This window comes from Pinus tabuliformis, chromosome 2_2, assembly GCF_031772625.1.
Source record: "Pinus tabuliformis cultivar Carrire ecotype Pingquan chromosome 2_2, CPIR1, whole genome shotgun sequence".
Lineage (NCBI taxonomy): Eukaryota > Viridiplantae > Streptophyta > Pinopsida > Pinales > Pinaceae > Pinus > Pinus tabuliformis.
The window spans coordinates 680,004,208-680,016,770 of NC_142300.1; positions in this window are offsets into that span (position 1 = coordinate 680,004,208).

A 12,563-nucleotide genomic window follows, 5' to 3' on the forward strand; every position below is an offset into this window, starting at 1 on the left:
CAACTCAAAATTCTAACCATTAAACTTCTCAATCTCTATCTTTCCACTGCTCGCCATCTTCTTTCACCACCAGAATCGATCTCGCAGATCTCCCACTGAACAGGGTCTACCACTCTACCACAGGCCCGAGCGAAACCCCTCAGCAACAAAGGCGTCCCCTTGAATCCAAAGCAACTCTAATATCAAATGTAGGTTTTAACCCTGTACAGAAATTACCTGCATACGAATTCTTAAACAAAGAAAATAAACAACGCGAGAGCATAACCCATAAAACACATATGCACAGAGATTTTTCCCTAGATCCCAAAACCGGGACTACCAACTTGATTTTTCATTATGTTCCTTTCAATGTTACAATACATATTTATACATGCCGAAGCATCCAATACCATGGACCGAAAACCATCGCGTCTAATACCATGGACCGAAAACCATCGCGTCCAAAAAACATGTGCGAAAATCATGCACAAAACCATAGGTGGGTCTGCCCAACCTAACATATGGTCCAAAACCAAAATTTTCTGAGGCGCTGCCTCGGACCCCATAAAGTGGGGTTACGGGTGCCCTTCAATCCCCCTATTACCTACGTGGAAAGAATATAACACAACCCAACAATTTGCAGGAACATTAAACAAGTTAAACATAACAGAGCATGCAATATAACGTTCATAAAACAAAACAGATTACCAGATTACGCCTATGAACAAACCACACAGACACCACGCGTAATGGTACAAGAGCAAGTGTCCTCCAGGGCCGGGCCCTTAGCCTCCAGGGGTACACCGCTTAAGATTGATCCAAGATCAAAGATAAAAGAGTAACCAAGTCTGTATTAATGCATGAAATAAACTTATAGCAAAGCGAGTCTTAACATGACATAAAGATCATAGTCTTGATCTAGTAAAAAGGAATTACAACAAAACCTCCTCTATAGCCAACAATGTTATCACTTATATAAGGATGATGACAGAGATATCTAGATATAGAAAATAGATAAAATAGCAATCCCTCAGGATCTAAGATCCTGAGGGATTCGCAGAATCAATAACCCTGAGTCACTTCTTTCCTTTTCTGCTCCGAACTGGTATCTCCGCTTCCTTTTTTGGGTTGGTTCGTTTTGATCTGGTCTGTTTGCGGTTCCCCATCAAAGGGACAGCAGTTAGCTCCTCTTCGTCTTTCCCTTTGAGATGGCTAATTTCTGCTTTTCCTCCTTCCTGCACGTAAGAACGACAATTATCAGTTTTGCCTATTAACCTCACGTGTTTCATTATTATCTAAGTTTAAAATGCAGAAAGGCTTATATATCCTAATGAAAAAGATACTGAAATAACCATCAAAACATACCTTCTTTGAGACTCTACACACCCCCCAGCTTACCCTTTTTCATGACCTCATGAAAACATTGTAGTTGATATGCAATGCAGTGAGTGAGTAAGCTGGAGATGGAATCTCATGTGAGGGTCTACAGCGGTGATGCGAAACTAAATAATCAAAGAAGTGGCCTATCTGACCCTCAGGCATCTCATATAGGGCTTGGTATCCGGGTGCTGGATGCCAAATGATTGGACTCCGGAACCTATATCCTAACCAGGATGGCCCTGCCCTCAAAACAATTTCACCATAGAGGGGAAAACAGCTAGCAGCAAGTCTAAAGTTCTCGTATTTAAATGGTTCTCTGAACTGAATATTTGGATTAGATACTTGATATCGAAATTTAGTTGCATCAATGGCAGGGTCCTTAATAGAGGAAAAGTATTCAAGTCCCTGCCGAATGATTGCCTCATGCATGGGTCATAGCGCTTCAATCACTCCTGGAGCCCTCATAAGGTTTCTATGACTCCTCCATAACTGCGTTGGATCCCTAGGCTCGGCTCTTACCCAAATATCTAATCCGTTCTCTTGTTTTTGAAAATCGTTATAAGCTTTGAGCCATTTAATTTGATTAACTGCAAATGAGATAAATGCTTGCAATTGAATGTCCCCAACAAAAGGGCATGGGTTCAATTCAGTCTCTTGTTCTAGTATAAGGTTATGCAAGTAAAATTCACATAATAATCTATGCACTTTCACCCTGTAATGTTTACAGCAGTTTATGAAATCATCCATAGTGTTAATCTGTATAGGAGCGCCTGCTTTGACAGCCTTTATTTTCAATTGTAAATACCTCTCCATTAAAAATAGGGCATAATTTTTTGCAGGGGCTCTACATGCTAGAACGTCATTATATAAAGAACACAAGGTATCCATTTGTTTGATAACTACATCTAATCTACGGGTTACCTTAGCAACTTTCTCCTGTTCCAGTTGCCATCCTTCGAAAGCTTGGCTTTCAGATAAGTTGACATTCCTTAGCTGCTGCTGTAATTCTTCATATTTTTCTCGGGGGACCATTTGCTCCCTGAGCTTTTCTGCTTCTTGCTGGGCCTGCTTCAAATGTTGGTGGAGGGTCCTTATTCTCGGGTCTTTCTTCCATGCATCCATGGAGGCTGGGAGCTTTACTTGAACTTTCTTATTATGCTGCTTCGAGTTCAGAGCCCTTATTACTCCCAATGGTGGTGCCTCCATCTGAACCATCTTATCATCCTTTTCAATTTTAACATGAACTCCAGCCCACTGTTGTTCCTTTTCAAATGGAACAGCAGTTTGTTTTTCAGCTTCATTTGGAACAGCAGTTTGGCTTCCGTCAGGGTTTTCAGTAGTGGGACAGCTTCTGGTCCTCCGCCTCCTGCCCTTAAGGGGCCTTACTGGTGTGGTCAGACCTTTTCTTCTTGAAGTCCCCTTCACCCTTTGCCTTGCTTTTAGAATCCTAATCTACTGGTGAAGCTGGGCTATTATGTTCAACAATGTTCGCTTTTCCTTTCGTAATTCCCTTATTTCCATCATCTCTTCCGAAGGAACAACAGGTTGTTCGCTTCGGTTTGGATTGTGGCTAGCTTCCTGATTTTCTTCCTGAGGTAACTTTTCCGGGGTAAGGACCTTACTTGGCTCCGTTATTTCTTGGGCGGATTCCTCTTCTGCCCTTATTTCCTCCGGACTTTCCTCTGGTGACTTCTGACTAGGAACGGGTTGTTCTTGCTCAGCATTTTCTAATATCTTCTCATTGTGAACGGGAAATTTTTCTATTTCTGCCTCTTCTTCATGCAATTCCTCGGGTGCATCTTTCTCCTGGGTTTTCTCTTCGGCATGGAGGTTTGATGGACTCAGGGGTTGGCCATATTCGCCCATATTGGCCAAAATGTCGGCCAATTCATCTTCCCTTAACGGGTCTTGTAATGGGCTCCCTTCCTGTTGTTCCATTCCTTCCTCCTGCTCGAACTGCTCAACTTCTTCCTTTTCGTCTCCTTTTTCTTCAGTCTGCTCATCTTGTTCTTCTTCTCTCCCTGCAGATTGCTCTGGCTCCTCCTTTCCTTCTTCTGTTTCTGCCTCTGCAGACTGCTCTTCTCCCTCGACGTCTTCTTCTTCCGTTTCTGTTTCTGCAGACTGTTCTTCTTCCTCGGCATCTTCTTCTTCCATTTCTGTCTCTGCAGACTGCTCTTCTTCCTCGACGTCTTCTTCTTCTGTTTCTGTTTCTGCAGACTGCTCTGTTTCCTCGCTGCCTTCTTCTTCTGCTTCTGTTTCTGCAGACTGCTCTGTTTCCTTACTGCTTTCTTCTTCTGCTTCTGTTTCTGCAGACTGCTCTGTTTCCTTACTGCTTTCTTCTTCTGCTTCTGTTTCTGCAGACTTCTCATCTTCGATTTCTATTGCTTGGCTTGTGCTTGCCTGGGGCTTCTCCAGCCCTCCTTGTAGCCCTGCGAGCCTTGCTGACTTTCTACGCTTTTCTGGTTGTTCGGGTGTACTAGCGTCATGTTTCCGCTTTTCGGGTCGTTTTTCAGATTGTTTTTCAGGTTGCACTTCTGTGCAAGTGTCCTGTTTTCGTTTCTCTGAACGTTGGGGTGTGTTATCAACTCATTTTCGTTTTTTCGGGCATCCAGATGTGGTCGTCCCTTTATTGATAACAGCAATTAGTTCTTCCCAGCTGCTCTGCTGCTGGGTGAGACTGTAATTTACTATCAAACGAATTAATCTGTGGTGGCTAATAACTGATTTTACGTGTTGTGCCTTCTTCATACTTCGTGCGACATCATGCAATATATAATTCAACAATGCAGGCAAATTCACAGAACATTTTTGTTTTAAGACAGCTAGGAGTTTAAGATGTCGTGGTCTTACCACGTCTTTTCTGCCTTCGCAAGTGATGTAGCTTTGGATGATTTTTGCCAATTCTACCCATGGCTCTCCTAGCGTTGCTGGTAGCACCCCCTTTCCTCGGATTGTCAACTTCTAGCCCTCGTCCTGAAAGATTTCCAAAATCTTCTGCAGCCTTTCCTTCTTTATTGTCCATACTGGTCCCGTGGCCGGTAGTCCCGTGACTCTTGCTATTATGCCGTTGGTGACTTCTATTCACCTTCCTCTTACTGTGGAGTATTCTTCCTGTAAGTTCTATAAAAATTATCTTGCTATTGTTTCATTAGACTCCTTCAGGCGGTTGAAATAGGTCAACCATCCTGCTCTTTTCAGGATTTTTCGGGCTGCAGCCGAAACAATTAATGTTTGCGGTTCTCGGCGGACTGACCTTCCTCCCATAGTTTCACTGCCAATTTTCAAAGGAACAGCAGCTATTTGTTGAAGCGCAGAGAAGTTGGTAGCGTATTCCTCGTTCAAATTTAAATGCAATAGCGTATGCAATGGAAATAGCTTCGAACGTCAGCTCATGCAGAAGAAAACAAAAATAGCAAAAGATCATACCGTTGAGCCATACCATGCTTGAGTACAAAATTTTTTCAAATAACGGACTGACACGTACTCTGGGGAATGATGAGGTTACCTCCCCCCCCGCAATGTGATAGGCTGTCCCAACCCTCAAATAAAGGAGCAACGTCTGTTCTGCCGCGAGGTCTTTATGGAACAGCTTATGGATAGATGACATGTTGGCCAAAAATAGCGTAATACTGAAATCGAGGTAAAAAGTTAGATCGCTTTTAATATTATGGGGCTATGGTGATTTGATGGAAGTTCGAGGATAAGACATTTGCCATAAATAGAAGGTCTCATGCAGTCACTGTCAGTAGCTTCGTAATGATTGACAATGATATATAGTCATGCGCTATATGGTTATGTAATATTATATAATTTAATTATCACGGCATAAGAAGCAAAAGGATGTAATCTTCTTACCTATTGGTGTAAACATACGACTTCAATACCATTAACAGTGCTCGGCTGCCGACAGGTGTCCATAACCTTGGCAGAGTTGTTTGTTTCACCCCTGGAACCATAGTCCTTTGTGTATGCCAAGAAGCGTTTGTGTAATGTCAAAATGTAGGCCACTATGCTGGCTTGGTGACCAGTTAGTCATAATGCCATTCACAAGGAAGGAGCGAATAGTGGGCAGGTCAGCTCATGGTGAGACCTCCTGTTCCAAGGGTTATTTGTTTGATATACCTTTTGGACCATTTCCCAGGTGTGGTGGCCCTAATGGGAATGCCACTTCGCTTCCATCCTGATGATCATGGTAGGCCAGCTCGTAATGAGACTTCCTATCCTGCAATTTGATAGTTTTTAGAAACTCTGTTTTGCTTCTTTTTAATAGAGAGCCTTTCCTGTTTATGCACAAAGGGTGGTTCAACACTCCTTAAGAGTAGGAATGGTGGAAGAAGTCTTAATATCCCAATAGAAAGGTATAAATCTTTTGATCCTATTGCCATATGATAATTAAAGAAAAAGAACCATCATAATACATATAACCAATCAGAACGAAGTTAGTAGAACAATGGCAGCAAAAGATGATAAATAAGCATGTCTTTCTCCGCATCCTTTCACCAAGTCAGGGCAGTTTCTTATAAAGATAGCGATTTATGATTTACTGATTTCGGTATGCTGCGTTTTTGCTTTAATCACATAAATGTATAGCCGTATTCCAAAAGACTTGAAAGAACATCAGCAATAAACATCCTTAATTTGGAGTAGAGGGACCAAGCTGTTTCAAAATCGTATGAGTAATGTTCCTTTCAAGAAAGGTCATAACAACAGTTCACAGATGTTGTTCGTTTGGAGAAAGGAACAGTAGTTTTAAGGAAATGTCGTTCTCTTTTTTTTTTTTTTAAAGATCGGCAGAAATCAAAAGTGTTGTTCCTTTTGGGAACAACAAAAACACACAAGTGTTGTTCCTTTTGAAAAAGGAACCGCCAAAAATCGTAAGTTGCAAGTGTTGTTCCTTTTGGAAAAGGAACAGCAGAAATCAAAAGTGTTGTTCCTTTTGGAAAAGGAACAGCAGAAATCAAAAGTGTTGTTCCTTTTGGAAAAGGAACAGCAGAAATAAAAAGTGTTGTTCCTTTTGGAAAAGGAACAGCAGAAATCAAAAGTGTTGTTCCTTTTGGAAAAGGAACAGCAAAAATCAAAAGTGTTGTTCCTTTTGAAAAAGGAACAACAAAAATCACAAGTGTTGTTCCTTTTGGAAAAGGAACAGCAAAAATCAAAAGTGTTGTTCCTTTTGGAAAAGGAACAGCAGAAATAACAAAACATACTGCAAAAATATGTACAAAAATAATTCGATAAGTTATATACAAATTATAAAGAAAAGTAGATTTTTTTAGTGAGTTACAGGCGAGGAAGACTTGTCTTCGTCCCCTAAGATCTCCATATCTGAATCTTGGCGTAATTGTTGGCAGAAGGACTCCCGAGTAAGTGGTTTGCGATAGAGATGGACTCGATGGTTGTTTGCCTTGAAGGTATATCCAGAACCATCGATAGTAGTTAGGGTAAGGGTCCCATTGTCATGCATTTTCTGAATTTCATATGGCCCCAACCAACGAGTCTGAAGTTTCCCGGAGAAGTCCTGAAATCTAGAGTCATACAAAAGAGCCCAGTCTCCTTCATGGAAGACTTTGTTTTTAATGAGAGCATCATGCCATTTAGCTCTCTACTGCTGTATCAGAGCAGTGTGTTGAAGTGCAGAGAGCCTAATTTCATCCAGCTCATTAATCTGTTGTAGTTGATTAGTCTGTGCCTCAGTTAAATCTAACCAACTTGTTGTGCTGTTCGTAATGTCTGGATTTCAAATTCTATAGGAAAGATAGGTTGTTTTCCAAAAATTAGCTGGTAAGGTGAGTGACCAGTGGTGCTTCTCCATGTTGTTCTATAAGCCCACAGTGCTTCTGGTAGTTTGGATGCCCAGTCGTGTCTATGTGATGCAATTGCTTTTGTTAGAAGGGTCTCTATTATTTTGTTACTACTTTCTACTTGCCCATTTGCTTGTGGGTGATATGGGGTGGTAATTTTATGTTGAACATGATAATTATTGTGTTGTCGCTATTCTGTTCCCAGCAAACTGTGTCCCTCCATCTGTAATTATCTCTCTAGGGAGGCCATAATGCACAAATAGATGGAGCAGGAACTATATAACAGATTCTTCTGTAGCTCTGGGCAAGGCCTCTGCTTCAACCCACTTGGTGACGTACTATCTTGCCACCAAAATGTATGTTTTTTGGTTTGATGGTGGGTTGATTGGTCCCACGAAATCAAGAGCCCAACGCTCAAATGGTTCGATGACTAACTGTGGTTTCAAAGGCATCTCATCTGAATGACTAGGGCGTCCCGCTCTCTGGCAACTGTCACATGCTTGGACGAATTTCTTTGCATCTTTAAAAATTGTGGGCCAATAATACCCTGTTTGTAATACTTTATGTGCAGTCCTACGATCAGCGAAATGTCCACCACATGGTTGGTCATGGCATGCTTTCAATATATCAAAAATTTCATCTTGTCTAACGCATCTTCTGATTTGCATGTCTGCCCCTGTATGAAACAAATAACCCCCAATCCAGGAAAATCTGGTACTTCGTTGGACAATCTGTTTTCGCTCATTAGGGGTTAGATGCTTTGGTAACTTACCTACTGCTAGGTAATTGGCGACATCCGCATACCAGGGTGTTTGAACAGCAACAGCAAAGAGATGCTCATCTGGAAACTGATCTTCAACTGCTGCTGCATCGACTGGTTTTGGCACTCTTGAGAGGAAATCAGCTACTGGGTTTTCTTTCCCAGGTCGATCCTTGATTGTAATATCGAATTCTTGCAATAAAATCAGCCATCTAGTTATTCTGCCATTTGTGACAGGCTTATTTGCTAAATATTTTATAGCAGAATGATCTGTGTACAGGATAACAGGATATCCAGTAATGTAATGTCTGAATTTATTGATAGCATGTATAACAGCTAGAAATTCTTTTTCAGTGACAGTATAATTCAATTCAGCAGGGGATAGATTTTTGCTAATTTAATAAATTGCATATGGTTTTCTATCCTCCTCCTGTCCAAGGACAGCTCCAATGGCTGTATCTGAGGCATCAAATGATATCTGGAATTGCAAATCCCAATTTGGTCCCCGAAGAACTGGGGTTGTAGATACGAGCTTCTTCAGATTGTTGAAGGCACGTTCGCATTTGTCTGTCCAAAAGAAATCAATATTACCATTTAATGCATACAATGGTGCAGCAATACGTGAATAATGTTCTATAAATCTTTTGTAATAACCAGAGAATCCAAGAAAGCTACGTATCTCTGTTTGAGTAGTAGGAGTAGGAATAAGAAAAAGTATTTGGATTTTGGCTGGGTCTACCTGAATGCCAGCTGCTGAAATGTAGTGTCCTAGAATAAGTCCTTCTGTCATCATCATGTAACATTTTTCATGGCTTAAACAAAGCCTGGTAGCTATGCAACGTTGTAGGACTTTTTCTAGTGTCTCTAATGCTGGATCAAACTCATCTCCGTATGGAGTAAAGTCGTCCATATATACTTCCAATCCTTCATTTATTAGATCTGCATAAATGCTAAGGATAGCCCTTTGGAATGTGGTAGGGGCATTACATAAACCAAAAGGTAAAACTCGGTAGGTGAATGTTCCCCAAGGACAAGTAAAAGTAGTTTTGTCCTGATCTTCAGGGGCAATCTGTATTTGGTTATACCCACTGAAGCCATCGAGAAAAGAAAAGAATTTCTTCCCTGCCAAACTGTCCAATACTTGATCGATGAATGGGAGAGGAAAGTGATCTTTTTGTGTTGCCTTATTTAGCTCCCTGTAGTCCACGCAGATCCTCCACTTCCCATTCTTTTTCGGTACCACCACAAGTGGGGAGACCCATTTACTATCAGAGATAGGTTAGATGAAGTTAACATCTAAAAGTTTTTGAAACTCAGCTTTTACTACTTCTTTTAGGTGAGGGTTTAGTCTTCTCTGAGGCTGCCTAACAGGTCTTGCATCATTTTCTATGTAGATGTGGTGTGTACATAACTGTGGGTCAATTCCTTTCATATCAGGGTAATCCCATGCAAATGCTTCTTTATATTTTCTTAAAATATAGATTAGTTTTGTTTCTTGTTCGAGTGTAAGGTCGGCGTTAATGTTTAAGGTCTTTCCGGGTTCGATTTCCACAATTTTACTATGTGCAACTGAAGTGATAGGGATTGTGTGATCATGTGCATCTTTCAGAGCTTCCTCTTCTACTTCGTTATCAAATGCTGCTTTTATCATATGACACTGGGTACGAGTTGTGAGTTCAGTTTGACTAATGAAATTACTGATGGCGTCATCTTCTTTTTGGTCTTTGAACTCTAGTGCTTCTTGTATAGTTAATGGAGATCTGATGTTGTCGGTAAGATATGATACAGGGTGCCTATTGGTTTTAACTATAGTGATACTTGGCTGCGCTGGGGGATATAGTACTAAATTCTTGATATCCACCCCCTTGGTTATAATCATGTTCCCTTGCCGACAGCCGATATAAGCATCAGCGGTAGCGAGCCAAGGCCTTCCTAAGATCAATGGATGTCCATCAAGTCAGGTTTTAGGGTTTAATATCAGAAAATCAGTTGGGTATTCCCAGGAGTCAACCGAGACCATGACATCATGCAGTATGCCTTCCGGCCTAACCACAGACTGATCGGCCAATTCTAGCAGAGTTGAGGTAGGTTCTGCAGATGTAATGCCTAGCTTTTGGCAAGTAGCAGTTGTCAATATATTGATTGCAGCTCCAAGATCAACTAAGGCATTGGTTAGGGTTTGACCATAAATTTGAACAGTTACTATTGGGTTTCCCGGGTCCTCATACTTAATAGGTGTTTCCTTTCCTGATAATAGGTCAGATAAAGTACCGACTACTTGAACTCTTGGATTATCTATTATATTCCTCCTTGGCCTTTTTATGCACAATTATTTAACAGTTTTTGCGCATATCGGAATGTCTTGAATGGCCTGAAGGAATGGGATTTTTATGTACTAATTTTGTAATTCTCCCAGAATGTCAAAATTAGGTTGTTGTATCGGTCGAGGTATGACTAAACGTTCTGGGAACGGGGGAGAGGATGTGGTTGCTTGATTATGAGTTTGATGTCTATTCACATCCTCTTCTTGTGACAGATGTTCTCTAGGTAACTGATCTTCAATCTGAACTGTTTTATTTCCCTCTGTTTGGATAATACGCCCAGATCTTAGCTGAAGATCATTGCACTCCCTCATATCGGGTCCTTCTTCTGGTGTTTCTAAAATTTGGAGTGCTTGGATCGGTCTGTTATTTGGATTGGGATTAGGCTGGGCTGGGAGTTGCGGTCTCAGATTAGCCTGGGGATTTTGCTGTAAAGCTGGCAGTGTAGGTTGAGGGAGAGGGACATTCCCTACTGGCTGATTTGTTGGTCTCTACCAGTTATTCTGCCAGGCTGAACTTTGTGAAGTAGGGGGAGTCCATTGTGGAGGATATGGGCTATTTTGCCAATATGGTGGGGGATAAGGAGGATTCGACCAACCGGATTGGCTCGTCTGATTTAGCCATGGATTAACAGAAGGATATGACTATGGTGACCAGTTTGGGAATGGGGGCTGAAATTGGCTTTGCCATGTATTATATTGTTGAGCGTTATATTGGGGATACTGAAAAGAAGAAGTTGGATCTGAAAACATACCAGTTTGTCGCGGCTGCCACTGACGACGCTGGTTGAGCATGTACACCGTTTCTGGTTCTTCTTCTGCCTCCTTATATACTGCTTTTAGTCCAGGTAGTGAGGGATAACTTTTTGTCGAATGATCCTTTGCACAAATGGCGCATGCTTGGACTGCATCTAGTGGGCATTCCTTATGGCTATGCTTCTTCCTACATCTAGGGCAGAAGATAGCTAAATTCTGTTCTGCCTCCATTTGCTTTTGCTTGGCCTGCAAAACGTCCAATTGTGTAGTCAGTGTTCCTAGTATATCAGTTTTAAAGTTTTCTAATAAATTTCCGATTTCAGCCCGCGTTACTCCTTCTGATGAAATTTTGTTTTCTCTTGCAAACCGATCATGTTCTGCTGGTTTGATCCGTGTACTGCCTCTCGAACTCCTGATACATAGATCAATTATGTCAGCAAAACTTTCCTGATAAATATCCCCTTTTCCCATAATGTTTAATGTTTCAATCCATTGTTCTTTCATGCCTCTTATTAATGTTGTTTTCAACACATTATCGAGTAAGGGTGATGATGCATAGGGAGATCTTTGCAAATTATACTGAAAACACTCCACATATTCTTCTAAGGTTTCGCTTGGTCTAGCCACCATCTGGAATATTTCATCTTTTAGTTCTCTAGACCTGCAGTAATCTTGATATTTTTTTAGAAAAGATTCCTTCATTTGATCCCAATTATTTATAACCCCACCATCTAATCCCATAAACCATCTTAAAGCAGCCCCTTTCAGGGTCGAGGGAAACAGTTTTAGTTTCTGGGGGTCAGTGGTGTAGTCATATCCCCTACATAGTACATCAAATTCAAATAAAAATGCATCCGGGTCTTCTGATGTAAGTCTGTGAAATGCAGGGATATGTTGAAGGGGAATTGCTTTCATGGGGGCATTTGCTGCAAAATCCACTATGGGGTATTGTAATGTAGAGGTTTGGGTGTTTGGTGGATTTTGAGCCATTGGGTCAAATATATGCCAATAACCTTCCGGAATATCTAGAAGAGTGTTCCTTGGTTGAGCGGGAATGGCTTTGACAGGATTAGTTTTAATAGCACTTCCTCTATCTGGAATTTCTATCTGAGGGGATTGGATCTCTTCAATAATAATTTTTACCGCACTTCCTTTGTCTGGGCTATTCAATGGCTGAGTTATCCTAGGAGGAGATCTCAACTCTCTAATCTCCCCTGTTTCCCCTTCTCCTTCACAAAGATTACTGAAATTCCCTTCTTGCAATCGCTCTGGAATAGAATTTTAAATTTCTTGAAATTCATGTTCATCAGTTTGCCTATGCACCTCAGCAAAGGCTACAGATGGTGAACCTGTGGCCTGAAGGGAGCTAGTAGGCTGTCTGGAAATAACTTTCCTAGGTCCTACTGAAGGCTGAGATTTGGCTTTCTTATAGATTTCGTCTATGAATGTTGTTCGACCAAGGGTCACTGGCCCCTTAGCTTTTTCTGGCTTCGGCAAAGGTTTGGGATTTTTCTCCAGCTTTTTCTGCTTAGTCATGCACTCAATTTAACTACTAAATCTTTCTTAAGCA